At 44.4% G+C, this 18,818-nt stretch overlaps 1 protein-coding gene across 1 annotated transcript in view; it reads left to right on the plus strand.

Moving 5' to 3' along the window:
• The window catches only part of CLDN15 (claudin 15), a 94,588-nt gene that overhangs the window by 15,832 nt on the left and 59,938 nt on the right, over positions 1-18,818 (plus strand). The window lies entirely within an intron of this gene.

Consider the following 18,818-nt stretch of genomic DNA (forward strand, 5'->3'; position numbering starts at 1 on the left):
TGTTTCAGGCCTCTTTCACATATGCAATTTGCGTGTGGCATATGACCCTACCGCATCACAGTGCATCATTATCAACATTTTGCTCCCTGCGGCAGACTGCACCGGCAGAAAAACCAACGTGACCCCGCCCCCCACTCAGTGACATGCTACCTGCCAGTCAGGAATTTTAAAATTGTTTGCGGTGCCTTGACTTACATTGCGTCATGTACCACTCACACTGCTCACATCACTTGCCAGTACGAAAGCCGGACCACTTCCGTCACAATGCAATGCGTCTCAACAAGTAAAAAAACGTTCCATTGAGTTCAATGAGCCATGCGAGGAACTGTGGCAGAGCACTGTGTCGCGGAACTACGAAAGGGCCCTAAACGTTACCCATGAGTTGCCGCCATCTCTTTTGGAGGGCCAAAGACGGCAGGCTGGTGCATATAACCGACATACGAACGTTTGGAGCTCACCAACTGGCACAAAATGCTACACGTTTCTCGTTTTTTGGAGCCACTGATTATCCTTGCGCCGTCTCTGTCTTTTATAATGTCAGCAGCAGCCAAACACGTCAAGCGTAACTAACTGAGTTTGCTGTAAACTGGTGTGAAATGAAGGGGCGTGTACTTCACACATCCAATCCCGTGAAAGGAATTCAATACTTAAAAAAAAACACAGCAGGTGTGACAAGGCTGTACTTCTCTGTGACTTTTGTCACCATCGTCATTAGTTATTCGTCGGCCTCCTAGATGTACTGTCTCACATTATTATAGTATGAGCCACTTTATATACTGTAACTCCCAACTGTCCCTCTCTCAGAAGGACAGTCCCTCTTAGGGGGCCCAGTCCCACTGTCCCTCTGTCTCTCTCATTCCACCTCATTTGTCCCTCTTTCAGGACTGATGTACAGATCTGTGTTAATATATGTATTTTCCACTTCAAAATCAGGGTTGCTTGTAAACTACGCCAGTGCAAATCTACGCATCGTAGTTCATAGACGAAGTTTAAAAATATCGCATACGTATTTCCGCGTAGTCATAGTACCGCCATTTGAAGCTTCTCCCGCTACGCGTAGTTGACGTATGTATTGCAAAGTCAACTACGCATGCAGTAACTGCGTCTATTCGGATCATTGCGCATGCGCAGAAATATTATTGCCCCTCTATATGTATACAATTCCGCATTGGAAGGTGGAGTGTACGTATATATTAGTTCACCCACGTGCATATTTAGCAGATTATTGCGGAAATTTTTCCGCATAAGGGCATAAGCGACCGCATACACTACGCTTCGCACTACGCGAAGCTTCCGTATTTTAACGCGTAGTCTACGAAATGCAAACGTAGCAAAGTTTCTGATTTCGAAACCGTAGTTTGCGAAGCGTAATTGCGTAGAACTACGCGTGGTTCCGGCGTAGCGAAGTTGGCTGACTACGACCATCCCTGTTCAAAATATGTTTAGTTGACTTTAAACTTTATTCCTATCCTTTAAATTGATGCATTTCTTATGCCTGTCACTCCCCGAATGTGCCGCTTGCCAAGGAGCTTACAATCTTATCCCTACCATCACTTCACTAACTGTCCTCAGAGGAGCCTACAATCTAATTCCTGCCTGTTGTTGGAGAGGTTTAGGCAGGGCCGGTTCAAGTAACAATTGGGCCCTAGGGCAAAATTAGCCTGGGGGCCCCCCAACAGACACCCCCTGACTAAAAAAATGTCATTAGAGGCCCTTTGTTGCAGCCAAATTTCCCTCCTGGGCCCCTGAGCTGGCTGCTGACCCTCCCCCAATCACCTCCCAACTTAACAGACTCTGCAGAGTCCCTGGGGAGCAACAGTTAAGATGGGGGAGGGACACCTTGGGTGCCCCTACAGGCTCTGGGGCCCTGGGGCAATTGCCCATTTTTTCCTATAGTAGCTCTGGCCCTGGGTTTAGGATGCTGTTGTTCTGGGGCAGCTGCTGATAGTGGGCCTTGGGCGGTAAAATGTAAAAACCCGGCCCTGACTGATCTATACGTGAATGTGTACGCACCTCTAGTGCAGTGATGAGCGTAATCTGCTAAATACGATTGCACAAAATCTCACGCATTTTCTTTCAATTACGACCACATATAGTTATGATTTGGAAATTCAATTGATTTTGTGTAATCCATTCATAATTTAGTGTAATGTTTGCGTACTTTTGTGCGGACTTTAACAGTTATTAGCAAAGCCCCCCCCCCCATACATGATGTCGTCACCAAAATTGCTATAAATGCTCAGGGAAATAGTGAGTACAAGTCATAAACATTTTTTTCAAAAAGACCTTTAGAGCTTTTGAGAAAATCGATTTTAAAAATGCAAAGGAAAAATGTTTTTTTTAAAAGTTATAGATTAAAAACTATTTCTCGTTTGCATATTTAAAATCCTTTTTCTCAAAAGCTAAAAGGTCTTTTTCAAGAAAAAAGTTTTTGACTTGTTCCCACTTTTCTCCTTAAAGCGGATCCGAGATGAAAAACTAACTATAACAAGTAACTTGTCTATATATCTTATCTAAAGTTTAGATAGTTTACACAGCAAATCTAGCTGCAAACAGCTTTAATAGAATATGATTATTTCTTCCTGTGATACAATGACAGCAGCCATGTTGTTTGTAAACATTACACAGAGGCAGGTTTATCTGCATCTTAATGAAAAAAAAAACTAATCCCCCCTCCTCCCCTCTGCCTCTGAAATCTCTGGCTAGTAATACCCCCCCCCCCCCCCCCCTCCTCCTGCCCAGACTGAGCTCCCATGAGCCCTTGCTACTGTCTGAAAGTGCCTTGGCTCTCTGAAAACCCGTGGGCGTGGCTTCTTTAGTTTATAGGTAATTAGAGTATTAAAACAAATCAAAAAAGTATTTGGCTTGAGGAATGCCCTATAAACAATAGGAAAGGAACACAATTATGCAATGAGTAAAAGTTCATCTCGGATCCACTTTCACATAAGTAGAAAATGTTGGTGATAATAGCCTGTATGGGGGATTTGCTATTAACTGCTAAATTTGGCACAAAGTTACGCAACAATTATGCGGAAATACAAAAGTACTGTTGCTGATTACATTAAGATATGAAATTAATTTTGATTTTCCCCAACATTTTGCAATACAATTTCGCATTGCATTTGCAAATTTTGATGCAAAATTACCATTGTGAAAAATTCGTGCTCAAGAAAAGTCTAGTGTATGCAGCAGCTGTGCGACCTCACTCGGGAGAATCAGCTCAGGTGGTAAGCTAGTTTTCAGAAAGCAAAGATGGCAACCGTCGCGGAACAGGCTCAGCAGATTTTGCAGCTTCGGCCAGCGAAGTGACCTGACACCGCGCATTAGTAAAACAATATTATTTACACATGTAGAATCTGGCAGACAAAAAAAATTAACCGTATGCATTCAAAACGCTCCCAGCAAGCTGGAACTCCAGTAGCAATAACAACAGCTAGATTGCAAAATTGTATACGGTTGCAAAAATGGTAGATATTAGCTTCCAAAATGGATGACATACAATAACAATCTGTACTGCACCATTTCACCAGCGCTGAGGTTTCCTCCATAGAAAGGGTCCCTGCTCTATCTACACCAGTCAGCAAACGTACAAACATTTTATGCTCTTGAATCTGAAATTCAAAGTGAGGTAATGTCAGGTTCTACCATGTGTTCCTAAAGGTGGCCTCACACAATACAATAAAATGATCAGATTTTACGGCAATTTGATAAAACCGATCAGATTTTCTAATAATCTGAAAGGTTTTTTTTCGGATTTCCCCCCTTTTTTTTTTTTTTTTTATATTGATAAGTCGATCGGGAGTGGTCTATTTTTCTGATCAATTTTTATGAAAAATGAATGGTGTAGGGTAGATTGTCAATTTCTTTAAGTATACACTTTAGCAATTTTCTCAGAGTTTTCAATCATTTTTTTTTATAAATGGGGAAAAATGTAACACGTGTGTGGGACAATCTATCAGAAAAATTAATTGTAATCCTTGAATTGAAAAGGAATGTAAAAAAAATGTATGGTGTGTGGTCACCTTTATAATGGTAGAACCTGACATTGCCTCAGCTTGAATTTCAGGTTCAAGAGCATAAACTGTTTGCTTGCTTGCTGACTGGTGTAGGTAGAGTAGGGTCCCAGCGTTGAGGTCACCTCCGTAGAAAGGGTCCCTTTCTACGGAGGTGACCTCAACGCTGGTGTGAGGGTCTAGTACAGAATGTTGTTAGGAAGCTGATAACCTCCATTTTTGCAACTAAATACAGTTTTGCAACTTTGCTGTTTTTATTGCCACTAGAGTACCAGCTTGCTGTGAGTGTTATAAGTGCAGACGGTTGAGATTTGTTTGCATGTAAATTGACGGCTTCCATCAGCACTGTTTTCCCCTTTAAATACCTGGCTTAAAGGCAGAATAAACATGGCTACATTTTCTTGTCTATAGAACATGGCAAAAGTGGGTTTAAAGGGGAGCTGTAGTTAAAATAATATAATGAATAAAATTGCTTATTTTTTTCCATATTCATTTACAGATGATTTTGCCAGTGTTTGCCCATTGTAAAATCTTTCCTCTCCCTGACTTATATTCTGAAATGTATCACTGGTGGTGATATCTTTTGTCCTGCCATCCTGTGATCTGTACGGAATGTTCACTATTGAGAGTTCTATGCACAGGGGGAGATATTGCTTGCTTGGCAGTTGGAAATAGCCGTTATTTCCCACAATGCAATGAGGTTCACAGACAGCACACTTTCAAGACCATGGTCATGACATCAAACAGTGGCAGGGGCTTCACTATGATATCAGCCACACAGATGTCCTTGATGGTCTATTCTAGAAGAGGTGAAGATTTCTCGTGGGAAAGGGGTTATCAGCTTCTGACTGGAATGAAGTTCAACCCTTGGTTACAGTTCCTCTTGGGAAACTTGAGTCCAAGTCATCTTTCAATGGTGTGAAACGTGTTACTGATGTGGGAAGATGCATACTTGTGTCATGTCTCATTATAAACTATAACTGCACAGGAGGAGTTCCGATCACCGTCTCTCTGTGTTTACTCTTACAATGACGCACTGTTTACTCAAAGCGTCTCCTTGATCCAAAAATCAATGTGAAACCGTAAGCTGTCCGTCTTCCAATTCATTGTTTGTTTTGATTGTCGACTCTGATCAAATCACCAAGGCTGGATTTTTACTTTTTGTGCCCCTAGGCCAAGTATGTTTTGCCACTCTTTTTATGCACATCAGTGCCCCTCCCATTCCATTGAACTTCATCCCAATCAGTAGCCGATATCCCTTTCCCACAAAAATCTTTACCTATTCTCAAATAGATCATCAGGGGCATCTGTATGGCTGATATTGTGGTGAAACCCCTCCCACAGTGTGATGTCAGGGCCATGGCCCCATCCACCAGGCCCCAAGCACCTGCCTAGGTTGCCTGGTGGATGATCGTGTTCTGGAGCTAAAGCGCTCGGACCGACTTGGGCTATAGTCAGTGCTTTCACAAACCTCAGCACCCCATGCCAGAAACCCTTGCATCACTCCCACATTGCCTTGCTATTCCCTGTGCCTCCTTTCCCTTAATGTATTAGAAACATGTTTCCCAACCCTGTCCTCAAGGGCAGGCCCGCAGCAATGCATGTTTTGTAAAAGTCCACAGAGGTTGTTAATCAGCTCTGCTAAGACACCAATTACCTCACCTGTGAATTTTTGTGGTTTGCTTCTAAGGTAGGTGGGCCTGGGTCAGTGAGTGTAACAGATGTTGTTGTGGCTCAAGTGTTCAAACCTCTACCACAAGTCAGTGGTCCAGATGTCATCAACCCTGAGATTTTGGGGGGTCTTGGTAAGTATGGGGGGAGGATTGGGGAGAGGATCAACTTGCAAAAGGAAATTTTAGCCATCAGTCCAAGTACTGGTCCAAAAGCCCAAACATCACAAATGTAAGAGCCCAAATGGGAGGTGGGGACTTGCATATCACCCACCCTGAGGGGGAGGACTGGGGCTTTTAAGATGCATGACGTAAATGCAATTATGTCAATATTAAAATGATACATAAATCAATTAAAACCTGTGAGAAAACGCGGAAAAGCCGCCGCATGCGCTCGGAGCAAGGCGGCTGATTCCGCGTCCAACGCGGCAGTTTGCACCCGTAGGCCTACATCTGCTAGTATGGCTGAACGCGGAGAAACCGCCGCATGCCTTGATAGCGGTGCGGCGGGCTCCGCGTCCAGCGCGGCAGGTGGTAAGCAAGACATGTCTGGTGTGGCTGGGACTGATAGTCCACACAGGTTCAGAAGGACACGCGCGTGCGTTGAGAGACAGAACTTTTATGACAGCCAGAAGGGAGTCAGCTGACCAAGCCGGTCAGCTGACGATTGTACCAGTTCCCATTGGTCCAGCACTTAGGGGAGGCACTGGAGAGCGCTGGGCTATATATACTGGGTGCTGGTCATTCACTGGTTGTCTGCCGTTGCGATCACTACGTGGAAGCACTCAGACCTTATTGTCAGAATCTGTGTTATCATTCTGTTATACTTCAGTCTAGTTCCAGGGTGTTGATGATCAAGGACCTCACACCCAAGATTAGGAATCTGTGTTATCATTCTGTTATACTTCAGACTAGTTCCAGGGTGTTGATGATCAAGGACCTCACACCCAAGAATAGGAATCTGTGTTATCATTCTGTTATACCTCAGACTAGTTCCAGGGTGTTGATGATCAAGGACCTCACACCCCAGATTAGGGACTTGTGTTACCATTCTGTTATACTTCAGACTAGTTCCAGGGTGTTGATGATCACGGAGCTCACACCCAAGACTAGGCATTGTTTATTATCTGTTATGACTTTCTGCTTTCCTGACCACTCTTCTGTTCACTGATTTGGTACTTCGCTATATCTGATACTCTGTTGCCAAACCCTGCTTGACTTAGGATTACCAAATCAGCCTCCCGTCTTTGTACTTTGTATGTCCGTGTGTTGCCGACCTGGCTTGTCCGACCTTGAGAGCTATCTCTCCAGTTAAGAGATAGTTCACAGATCAGTCAGTGGCATCCTTCTATTGGTGTCACTCTCGCTCTGGTCCTTCCCTCTCCCAATCTGACTCCTCCCTGCGGGAGAGTATCAGGCTGCTGGAAGGTACTTGCTCCAGCAGTATTACTTACTGCCTTGTACCTGTCCTCCTGGTATTGTTCTCAAAGTATTACTGTTGCATCAAACACTCATATCTCTCAGAAGTCCAGAGGTTAGTAATATATCTGATTATCGGTGATACTGCAGATCATCAATAATCAGGTATATATCTGTATTTTTGGTGATACTGCAGATCACCAATAATCAGACCCTCTCTGTGTTACACCGATCGTTACAAAACCCAATGTTCAATGAGGTATCATGGTGAGATATATTTATGATCATAATCTGCTGCTTACGATTACGCGAAATTTTGTGAAAAGTTTCGCAATTATGGCCATACATAATTACAATCTGGAAATTCAATGTAATCACATGCCGACTTTAGTGGTTAAAAGCAAAGATCCCATACATGCTACTCCATACATACTATGCTATGTATATTAAGAAGGGTGGGAAGTTGGGAACAAGGCTAAAAAACATTTTTCAAAAACACCTTGTAGACTTTGAGAAAATCATTTTTAAAAATGCAAACATAAAATATTTTTTAATCTCAGAAAAAAATGAGTTTAAAACCCTTTTCCGTTGCATTTTTTGAAACAATTTTCTCAAAAACTACAAGTTTTTTTGCAATTATGTCCCTTAATATACATAGCAATTATGGTGAGGATAGCATAAATGGGGGCTTTGATATTAAGCGCTAAAGTCGGCAAGAAATGACGCAAATGCGACACAAAATTACGGTTCCTGGTTACGTTTACAAACAAAATTAATTACAACTTTACCCAAAATGTTGCATTACGATTTTGCATCGTAATTGCGAATTACCATTAGAAATTACGATCATGCAAAATTTGTGCCCATTATTAGTGAGATAAACTTGTCTTGGCACGTTTCACAGCTCAAGACAACTTCATCAGAAACTACGAACCCTAACTAAGATCAGATCTCACAAACAGCATCAGGGGCTACGAACCCTAACTAAGATCAGATCTCACATTCAGCATTAGAAGTTACGAACCCTAACTAAGATCAGATCTCACAAACAGCATCAGAAGCTACGAACCCTAACTAAGTTCAGATCTCACAAACAGCATCAGAGGCTACGAACCCTAACTAAGATCAGATCTCACAAACAGCATCAGAAGCTACGAACCCTAACTAAGTTCAGATCTCACAAACAGCATCAGAAGCTGCGAACCCTAACTAAGATCAGATTTCACAAACAGCATCAGAGGCTACGAACCCTAACTGAGATCAGATCTCACAAACAGCATCAGAAGCTACGAACCCTAACTAAGATCAGATCTCACAAACAGCATTAGAAGCTACGAACCAGAACTAAGATCAGATCTCACAAACAGCATTAGAAGCTACGAACCAGAACTAAGATCAGATCTCACAAACAGCATCAGAGGCTACGAACCCTAACTAAGGTCAGATCTCACAAACAGCATCAGAGGCTATGAACCCTAACTAAGGTCAGATCTCACAAACAGCATCAGAAGCTATGAACCCTAACTAAGATCAGATCTCACAAACAGCATCAGAGGCTACAAACCCTAACTAAGCTCAGATCTCACAAACAACATCAGAGGCTACGAACCCTAACTAACATCTGATCTCACAAACAGCATCAGAAGCTACGAACCGTAAATAAGATCAGATCTCACAAACAGCATCAGAGGCTATGAACCCTAACTAAAATCAGATCTCACAAACAGCATCAGGGGTTACGAACCCTAACTAAGATCAGATCTCACGAGTCACAAACAGCATCAGAGGCTACGAACCCTAACTAAGATCAGATCTCACAAACAGCATCAGAAGCTACGAACGCTAACTAAGATCAGATCTCACAAACAGCATCAGAGGCTACGAACCCTAACTAAGATCAGATCTCACAAACAGCATCAGAGGCTACGAACCCTAACTAAGATCAGATCTCACAAACAGCATCAGAGGCTACAAACCCTAACTAAGATCAGATCTCACAAACAGCATCAGAGGCTACAAACCCTAACTAAGATCAGATCTCACAAACAGCATCAGAGGCTACAGTGAGTGGTGTTCGTATAGTGCATAGGATGGAAGCATGAAGAGGAAGTTCAGCTGGTTACTGGGGCAGAGTAGAGAAAGAAGTCTTTGACATTGGGAGAAAGGTGTTTCTCCTGTATTAGCCCGAGGTTGTTCTATAACGGGGCATTGTCTGTTTACAAGGTTGTCCTCAGTGACTGTGCCTCTGCACAGGAGCGAACATTGTGAAACGCTGTGTCAGTTCTATGAGGCAATCAGGCCGCTGGCTTCAGGAATGCAAGCATCAGATATCAAGGCAGCTACCAACAGAATTGGTTAAAGGGCACCTGTACTGTCACAAACTGCGATGAAGCCGACAAACAATACTGCCAGGCTGCAGGAGCAGGTTGTAGCATCTGCACTACGCATCCCCCATAGTCCGTAATACTCTTGGAGGGGATGAATTAAGTGAATAAATATCACAGAGCCGTATAATCCAACTTGAAGACAGATCTTTGAGGCTATTTCGGCCTCCATTAGCACCTGGTATGGATTGATACAGCTCAGCAGGAGGACTTGATAAGAGAAGTTCGACAGAGCATCCAGTTAATCTGTGGAGAACCACAATCAGTCAGATTGTTGTAAGATGGACCCCATAAGCCCCACTACAAACTTGAGGGGAAGGGGTGTCCCTTGAAGGAGAGGCACTCCTGCAAAACGCCCACTGGGGGCCTTCCTAATGCCCCTACCCCAGCTCTCATTGGGCAGCTCTCATTGGGCAGCTGGATTAGGTAGCCTCATTTCCCACCGCTCCTGTGGCCAGATATCTCATACTTTCACTTTCGGAGACCCCTGGGGTCAAGACGTTGCAAGCTCTGATCTGTGTGTCTCATCACAGGAAGGTGGGGCAGCGGCAGGCGAGAGGCAGAGCTGGGGAGGGGGCATTCCTGATGCCCAGAGTGGGCGTTTTCCAGGAGTGCCTCTCCTGTAAGGGACACCCCTTCCTCTCAAGATGGCCGACAAGCTCATGTCGGCAATTTCGAGAGGTGGCAGAGCGGGGGGGGGGCGGTTCAGGAAGAGGGGCATAGGGGACACAGAGGCATTTCATGGACCAGGGAACATGCCTCTCAGTCTCATCTGCCCCCCGCCTCCTCGGGTACTCTATAAGTATGCACGTTTTACCCTCCTGTCCAGTTATAGATTTTCTGTACGCTAGACAATGATTAGGTAATAGGAACCGGGTAAGGAAGTGAAAGAGAAATTATCATGCCCGATTCCTTCCGGTGGTGTCCCGGTGATGTGGCCAACGTTGGTGCACTTGCGCGTTAGTTTACACACCAAGTGGTCGGTGCTCTTCTTACCTGCCCCTGTGCTTTGACTCCTACAGGAGAAAAATGCTGTACAAATGCCAGCTCATTCATTCTTTCACGCTTTGTCCCTCCCATTGGACTGAGGACAGTTATCGTATAAAAATAATCATTTTATAGCTTCTGGCACTCGAGATATTAAAGGCTAAGTCTACAAAGTAATAAACACAGTTTTATGTACCTTAACCAGTTACTAATCTATTGCAAAACACTGGTTGTAATAAAGTAGACACGTGCCTACACTGATCGATTATTGATCTGGTCACATGATCACGGCCGCAAAATCATAAATAAACTTTGCCTATCTCAACTGCCACCTTAAATTATAATACCCACACCTCTATGCGAGAGATCAGCCCCACCAAAAATGATATGTAATAAACAGTAAAAATGGGAGAGATCATAGGTATATGCAAAAATAGAAAATTAGCTTTATTGTGACACCAAATCCAATCATGTGTAGCCAAATTAAAATCAATTAAAAGTAGCCTGTATTGAGCACACCACCTTCTGCACCTTCATCACGCACCACACACTCAACCACCCCTATCGGTACCGGTACCAGTTTAGCCGTATCTTCAGAGAGGGGGAGAGAGCTGTATGTGCACACTAATGAAGGGCAATCGGAATCCTCTTCAGCTTGCAAGCTAGTTGTAACAAAGTCCAAATAGTCTCACCACAAGTAGTTCAGTCGCTTAGTTACCGTCACTGCGATGTCACCTGAACAATTCACCACCAATGTACGGATCATCGGACAGCATAGGCTCTCAGGCATCTGCTCTACCCGCTCTGCTGTATTGCAGTACGGCGGGGAACGCGCACTGATGCCATGTCCTGCTAGCGTGGTATTGCAGCCGTGAGGAGCGCTCCAGGTCACGTGATTCAGACCCGCCCACCACATGATCACGGCCGCCCTATTCTTACACAGCTCACAGCTGTACCTTTTTTCGGAGGGCCAATCCCTCTTAGGAAACTAAATCCCTCTGTTCCTCCCTATTTGCACCTCTTCCAGGACTGAAGCATAGATCTTAGAATATTTATTTCACTAATTTTTTGCACTTAAAATGTGTTTAATTGGCGCTTATAGGGCATTGTGCCATTGGCTGGGGACATGCCCAGGTACGCCTGAGGTGTTGCCTGCACTGCTGTTGTCCAATACCCTTCTACCGACCCAGCTTGACCTGACCTTCCTTGATCTGCACCTCTGGTCTGACCTCAGCCTGATACCTGGATTTTATGTTGGCTGCCTGAACCGACCCTTGATCTGTTTACCACTTCTGAACAATCTCCATCTACACCCACTTTTATTTTGTGACCCTGCTTCTTACTAGTACTGAACTGAACTTCACATTCTTGTTCTCTCTGTCATTACTTGGTGTTCCCTGCTGACGATCTGGTGGGCACTAGGCAGCAAACCCATTATCTCCTGCAGGGTGCTCTGGTGTAAACCTGTGGTCACCTAGACTCCAGGGTAATCCTTCTCAACTAACGGTACTGTTAACCAGAGGCGTATCTAGGGACAAAAGCCCCTATGGCAAACACTAAAATTGTGCCCCAGGGAAGGAAGAGGGAGGCACGCCCTCAAAAAAGGTTAAAATGTAGTCACAGTTTTGATTGTGTCCAAGTTTAACCTCTTTGCGACTGCTCCACGCCGATTGGCGTGAGCAGTGCGGCAGCCTGAGGACCACTCCATGCCAATTGGTGTGATTGCAGGGATCGCGCGCGCCGATGCGCACGCATTCCTGCTTGAATGACGGAGCGTAACTCCGTCATCAGTCTCCCAACGATCGCCGATAGGGACTGTTAGACGGTGAAATCTCTGTCTAATAACATTGTACAGTGCTGCGATCTACAGCAGCGCTGTACTGGGGACAGCCGTGTGACACAGCAGTCCCGCTGGCAGGCACAAAAGTTATCCGCTGTCATAGGCTGAAGTCTATGACAACCAATCACACTGATTGGCTGGCAGGGGGAGAGAGGGATATAAAATAAATTAAAAAAAATAGTTACATTTACTTAAAAAAATAATATAACAAATATTTATTTAAAAAAATCAAATATCTGGGAAAAAATCAGACCCCACCAACAGAGAGCTCTGTTGGTGGGGAGAAAAGGGGGGGGGGAGAATCACTTGTGTGCTGAGTTGTGCGGCCCTGCAGCTTGGCCTTAAAGCTGCAGTGATCTAATTAGGAAAAAATGACCTGGCCACTAGGGGGGTTCAACATGCCCTTATGTCCTTAAGAGTAAAGAATGGCCTGTAAGAATAAAGTATGGAAACAGGTCAGCGTATACATATCCCCCAAATAAAAATTAAGCAGATGGTTTCCACCCTAAAAGTGTAATCAGGAATGTCCCTCAAAAATGAAAGACCCACCCTCCCAAACAGACCTCCAGATAAAACTTGCCTTTCTTCATGCTGTCCAGCAACAACTTACCTAACTCTGAGCAGATCTGCTCTGCTCCCTGCCCCCTACCTCAAGTGATGCTGAAGAGTAGAGCTGCTGAAGAGCCCCTGCCAGCTGCCCAGTCACTGTAAAATAAGAGGCACCCATGGCACGTGCACTACCTACACCCCTCTAGATCCGCCTTTGGTGTCTAGCTTAAGTGTAACAGCTTATAACTGCAGATGTAGATTGAAAATAGAGGAGGCACATAATGTCTAGTTTGTATTTATACCACAAAGGAGAGCTGATCCTCTAGGAGACTGACAGAATGACAAATAGGACAAGGTACAGAAAGAAGTCATGTGTTCTAAAGGTCGATCACTGGTTAGAGTCATATATTAGCCTTCTGTATCAACATGACAGCATGATAAGCCAAAATGAAGCAAATGGAGTAGAGGAACACCGTGACCTATCAGCGGCTGTATAGTGCACTGGTTAAGGGGTCAGTACCTATTTCAGTAAGGAGTTTAAGGCAAGACTCCCTAACACTGCAGGGTGGCCTCTTGAGCGCGTCCCAGTGGCTGCAGCTCTTGAGCGCTTTGAGTCCAACAGGAGAAAAGCGCTATACAAATGTTCAGATTATTAATATTATAATTAAACTGGAAGGTGTCCTGTCCAGTAGGCAGCTTGTCATTAAAGTGCATCTGAGATGGGGTGAAATAAAACATTTATACATACCTGGGGCTTCCTCCAGCCCCCTCCAGCCAGACTGCTCTCTCGCTGTTGTCTCTGAGGCATGTGTCTTCACTCTGCCCCTTACTTTTCTGCTGAAGTGATTCCACTGTTGCCAGGGCAATTTGTCTGTTCATCAGATGGGGGGAGGGGGGGTAGAGTGAAGACACATGCCTCAGAGAGTTTCAGCTGGCAATGATAATATTTGCAGATGACAAGAGATATGCAATCTTCTACTGCTCTCTTCAGTGAAAATAAAGGTTTTTACACTCAGAGAATATGTGTGAATGCTTTTAACCTCCTTGCCGGTTATCCCGAGCTCAGCTCGGGGTAACCTGCGCAGGAGGATTTCTCAGGCCCCGCTGGGCCGATTTCTATGAAATAAAAAGGAGCACACGCAGCCAGCACCTTGCCAGCCGCGTGTGCTACCTGATCGCCGCCGCAGCGCGGCGATCCGCCGCGTGCAGCGGCGAAAGAGGGTCCCCCCAGCCGCCCAAGCCCAGCGCAGCCGGAACAAACAGTTCCGGCCAGCGCTAAGGGCTGGATCGGAGGCGGCAGACGTCAGGACGTCGGCTGACGTCCATGACGTCACTCCGCTCATCGCCATGGCGACGAGGAAAGCGAAACAGCCTTCCTTGTTACTTCTGATCGCCGGAGGCGATCGGAAGTGCGCATCCGGAGCGCCCTCTAGTGGGCTTTCATGCAGCCAACTTTTAGTTGGCTGCATGAAATAGTTTTTTTTTTATTTAAAAAAAACCCTCCCGCAGCCTCCCTGGCGATCTTAATAGAACACCAGGGAGGTTAAACGTTCTTTTATGTAACTAAGAGTAGTTAGTGAAATTTTAGTTTTGGGAGTACAATCCCACTTTAATTGTAGTATTTATCTTCCTGTTATGTGATTTTCTAAGTGTAATTGTACCTTACCACTTGTCTGTTTTACGCTAATTTTCCAGATACCGTTTATTGGCTGAAATCTTTTGTACTGGCTTATGTTTGCTCATTGAAATAAACTTCTTTCTACATTAAAGTCACTGGAGGGTTTGGAGAGTTTCCCCTTCCCTTTGGAGTACTTACTCATGATTTTGAATCATGGAAAACTCCTGTCTTGGCCAATCCCTGCCCGGAGATGGATCTGTGGTCAGAGGAAGTTGCACGTGCAGCACTTCCTCCCCGGGGCATGCAATACAACCAATAATTATCCCACAAACAATTGTTCAGTTAACTTTACTTGACCCCCAAAAACTCAACACCCCAACTGGTTGGATTAGTTGTAAGTTTCCTGGAGAACGCAGCCAAGGAGGACAATATGAGATGTCAGAATAATTATATCATTATCGGTTTATAGAACAGTGACACCTTCTGCCAGTGCTTTAGCTCTACTGAGTATATTGAATGAATTAAGATCCTTAAAGGAGCTCACAATCTGATATCTAATACAGGCAAGTGCCTACAGGCGCCTGATGATGGCAAGGCGGCTCACTTCCCTCCCCTAGTTCCTCCCTCCTTCACTATGCAGAGTGTAAATGGGAGGTTACTCCCCCAGCTCTCTGCATTCCACTGATGAGATCTCCCTTCAGTCCTGTAGCTGCTTATACTTGGGAGCGCCTCTAGCTACTTACAGTATACTTGGGAGCGCCTCTAGCTACTTAATACTTAGGGTACTTTTGCCTACCTAATGCTAAGGGGCACCTGTAGCTACCTATGATGTGCAAGGGAAATAAGGGAGAAGTGACAGTTGGGACAGCCAGCAGATTTGCAGTGCGGTTTGGCCGGGGTTTGTAGGTTCATGGAGGGTGAAGTCAAGGGTGCCAGGACATCTGTGCCTATAGGCACCTGGGAAGTAAATCAGGGCCTGATCTCATACCATATTTATTTATTTTATTTATAAAGCTCCAACATATTACGCAGCGCTGGACACTGGTTAAGGTTACAGACAATATTTAGGGGTGACATACAGCGATAAAACAATACATGAATACATGAAAACCAGATCACGCAGCACAGTATGAGCATAAGGTAATGCTTGGTCAGTCACTGGATTGGAGCATGGAGATTAGGCAAGTTGAGTTCACGCAAATGCATAGCATGGGTGCACATGGAGGTGCATGATCAGGTAGGACACAAAAGGAGGAGGACCCTGCCCGAAGGCTTACAATCTAGAGGGAGAGGTAAGGACACAAAGGTAAGGGACCAGAGTTCCGCTGCGGGTTTAGAGCAATTGTGAGGGGTAGTAGGCCAGAGTGAAAAGGTGAGTTTTGAGGGCCTTCTTGAAGATGTTGAAGGGGGGGAACTCTAATGGGTGGAGGTAGGGGGTTCTATAGTGTTGGAGCAGCTCTTGAGAAGTCCTGGAGGCGTGCATGGGACTGGGTGATGTGGGGGGCAGTCAGGCGAAGTTCATTGGAAGAGCGGAGTGAGCGGCTAGGTGTGTACCTCTGAGTAAGATCGGAAATGTTTGTTGGGCAGGTTTTGTAGACTAGGATCCCTGTAGGAAAATGCCAGTTAACCTACCTGTATGGTCTGGGGATATGGGAGAACAATCTACGGAAACACGATGGAATTCATTTTTTCTCCTAAGGCACTTTTCACAAGGGGGAAGTTGCGTTACCCCGTTTTTACTGTAGGGTGTCGCAACACCAATGAAAGTCTATGGGGACGCGATGCAATGGGAGTGATGTTTTTCGCCGCATGTCGACACGAGGGACACGAGGGAAACAGTACATCGGGGGCTGGCTTACGCGACGACGTGTGGTGAACAGGAAGTCATGTAAGTCTATGGTATGCTTATTATAAATTGTTCACCACAAGTATTCGCGCTGCGGAAACATATTTTGTCAATGCACTTTTGCGCAATTTGTTTTTTTTTCGGTCACAGGAAGTGAGCACTAGAGGGTCTCACCTCCTGCTTGGCCTGATGCCAGAACGTGGAAATCCTCGAAGGCCTTTTTTAGCGTTGCGGTGCAATACGATCATCTAATTGCATCGCCCCAGCAACACAGGCCGGCGGTGTGAAACTGGCCTGACTTTTCTCCTAGGAGATAGTTTTTTTCATCTTCTGTTTAAAATAACTTTTCAGAACTCTGCAATTAAAGTACAAAAGAAAAAAAAAATAGGTGAAAAAGTGCTGTGCTGTCAAAATGATTGAGTAATTGTTTGCTTGCTTGTGGTGTAAAAGGTTTGTGAAAATATCACCTAGGAAAAAAACTCAGGAGAAAAAGTTATTTGCAATCTCCTCATGAGAGAGGGCTCCGGGAGCTGACTTTAATGGTGGGGGCCCCAAGTTATTTTTACCCTAGGGCCCCCGTGTGTCTTAAGCCGGCCCTGCATAATGGCAGTGACAGTCTATGGCAGTGTTGCTCGGATACCTCATTATCCTATTCGAGTTTGGTCGAATTCGGATAGTAAACTATCCGAATTCACTCGAAGTTCAATATCCGATGTAATCGAATATCCGATTCGACCTCGGATATCCGACGTCACTATCCGAGTCCGTATTCGAGTAAAATATTCGAGCTGGCCTTAAATAGCTTGTAAAACTTGTATTGGAGGTCAATGATGCATGAAACCACCTTTTTTATGAAGAAAAACATCAAGTGATTATGTGGTGATGTAGTAGTTATAAAAAAGGTATCAAAAATAGTAAATTAACTTCATGAAAAGTGTTTGCATGAGAAGGGGGTGTCCAAAATGGTTGTAAGTTGGAAGTCTTCATTTACGTCGTCTTCATCTTCTTCTTCTATATCTTCTTCTTCTATATCTTCTTCTATATCTTCTTCTTCTTCTATATCTTCTTCTTCTTCTATATCTTCTTCTTCTTCTATATCTTCTTCATCTTCTTCTTCTTCTTCTTCTATATCTTCTTCTTCTTCTTCTATATCTTCTTCTTCTATATCTTCTTCTTCTTCTATATCTTCTTCTTCTTCTTCTTCTTCTATATCTTCTTCATCTTCTTCTATATCTTCTTCTATATCTTCTTCTTCTTCTTCTATATCTTCTTCTTCTATATCTTCTTCTTTTTCTTCTATATCTTCTTCTTCTATATCTTCTTCATCTTCTTCTATATCTTCTTCATCTTCTTCTATATCTTCTTCTTCTTCTTCTATATCTTCTTCTTCTATATCTTCTTCTTCTTCTTCTATATCTTCTTCTTCTATATCTTCTTCATCTTCTTCTATATCTTCTTCTTCTTCATCTTCTTCTTCTTCTTCCTCTTCTTCTCTATCATTATATTATGTGTCTTGGTTTTCTTTTATTTTGTAATATTTTTTTTTACTTCATTTGTGGAAATATGTTATTTTAATAACACCATAGTTATATTTGTGTTGATGGCATAATAGGTAGGTAGTGGCACATTGCAAGCCACAGCGCCTTTTTCTGTGTACCCTGCGGTGGTAAAACACAGACATCAGCAGGAGGAGGAAGTAGTTGCAGGCTTGTAGCTATTTGTAGTGAGTGGTAATTAGTCGGTACTCGGTAGGAGAGTGGGTGGGCAGGTGGCAGCAGAAAATGGTTCTTCTTCTGTTCTCCCTGGCAGTGTTAGCAGCACACAGACAGCAGAAGCTCAATGCAGCTACAGGAGGAGGAGTAGTGTGTGTCAGGCAGTGTAATGTGACTGACATAATAGGCCCTGGTTCCTAGCGGTGATACCAGGGCTGTAAATAAGCAGCATGAGGTTCCAGACAGCGGTCGTGAAGCCCACATTGTGTCCAATACACAATTGGGACAGCACAGTTTTCAACCCGGACACCTCTAAAATAATTTAAAAAATTTTTTTTCAAAATAACGCAGCTATTGTTGAGCGTAATAGCTGGTGGCGCATGGGCAGCAGCACCTTGTAATGTGTTCCCTGGCAGTGGAAACACACAGACAGCAGGAGGAAATACAGCAGCAGGCAGCGTGAGGAGGATGAGTGTGTGTGGCAGACTTTCATTTGGCAGCAGGCAGGAGGGCAGGCAGCGAGACATATTAGGCCCTGGGTCCTAGTGGTGGTTCCAGGGCTGTAAATAAACAGCATGAGGTTCCAGACAGCAGTCGTGAAGCCCACATTGTGTCCAATACACAATTGGGACAGCACAGTGTTCAACCCGGACACCTCTAAAATAATTACAATTTTTTTTTCTTTCAAAATAATGCAGCTATTGTTGAGCGTAATAGCTGTTGGCGCATGGGCAGCAGCACCTTGTAATGTGTTCCCTGGCAGTGGAAACACACAGACAG

This window comes from Hyperolius riggenbachi, chromosome 3 (assembly GCF_040937935.1).
Source record: "Hyperolius riggenbachi isolate aHypRig1 chromosome 3, aHypRig1.pri, whole genome shotgun sequence".
Taxonomy (NCBI): Eukaryota; Metazoa; Chordata; class Amphibia; order Anura; family Hyperoliidae; genus Hyperolius; species Hyperolius riggenbachi.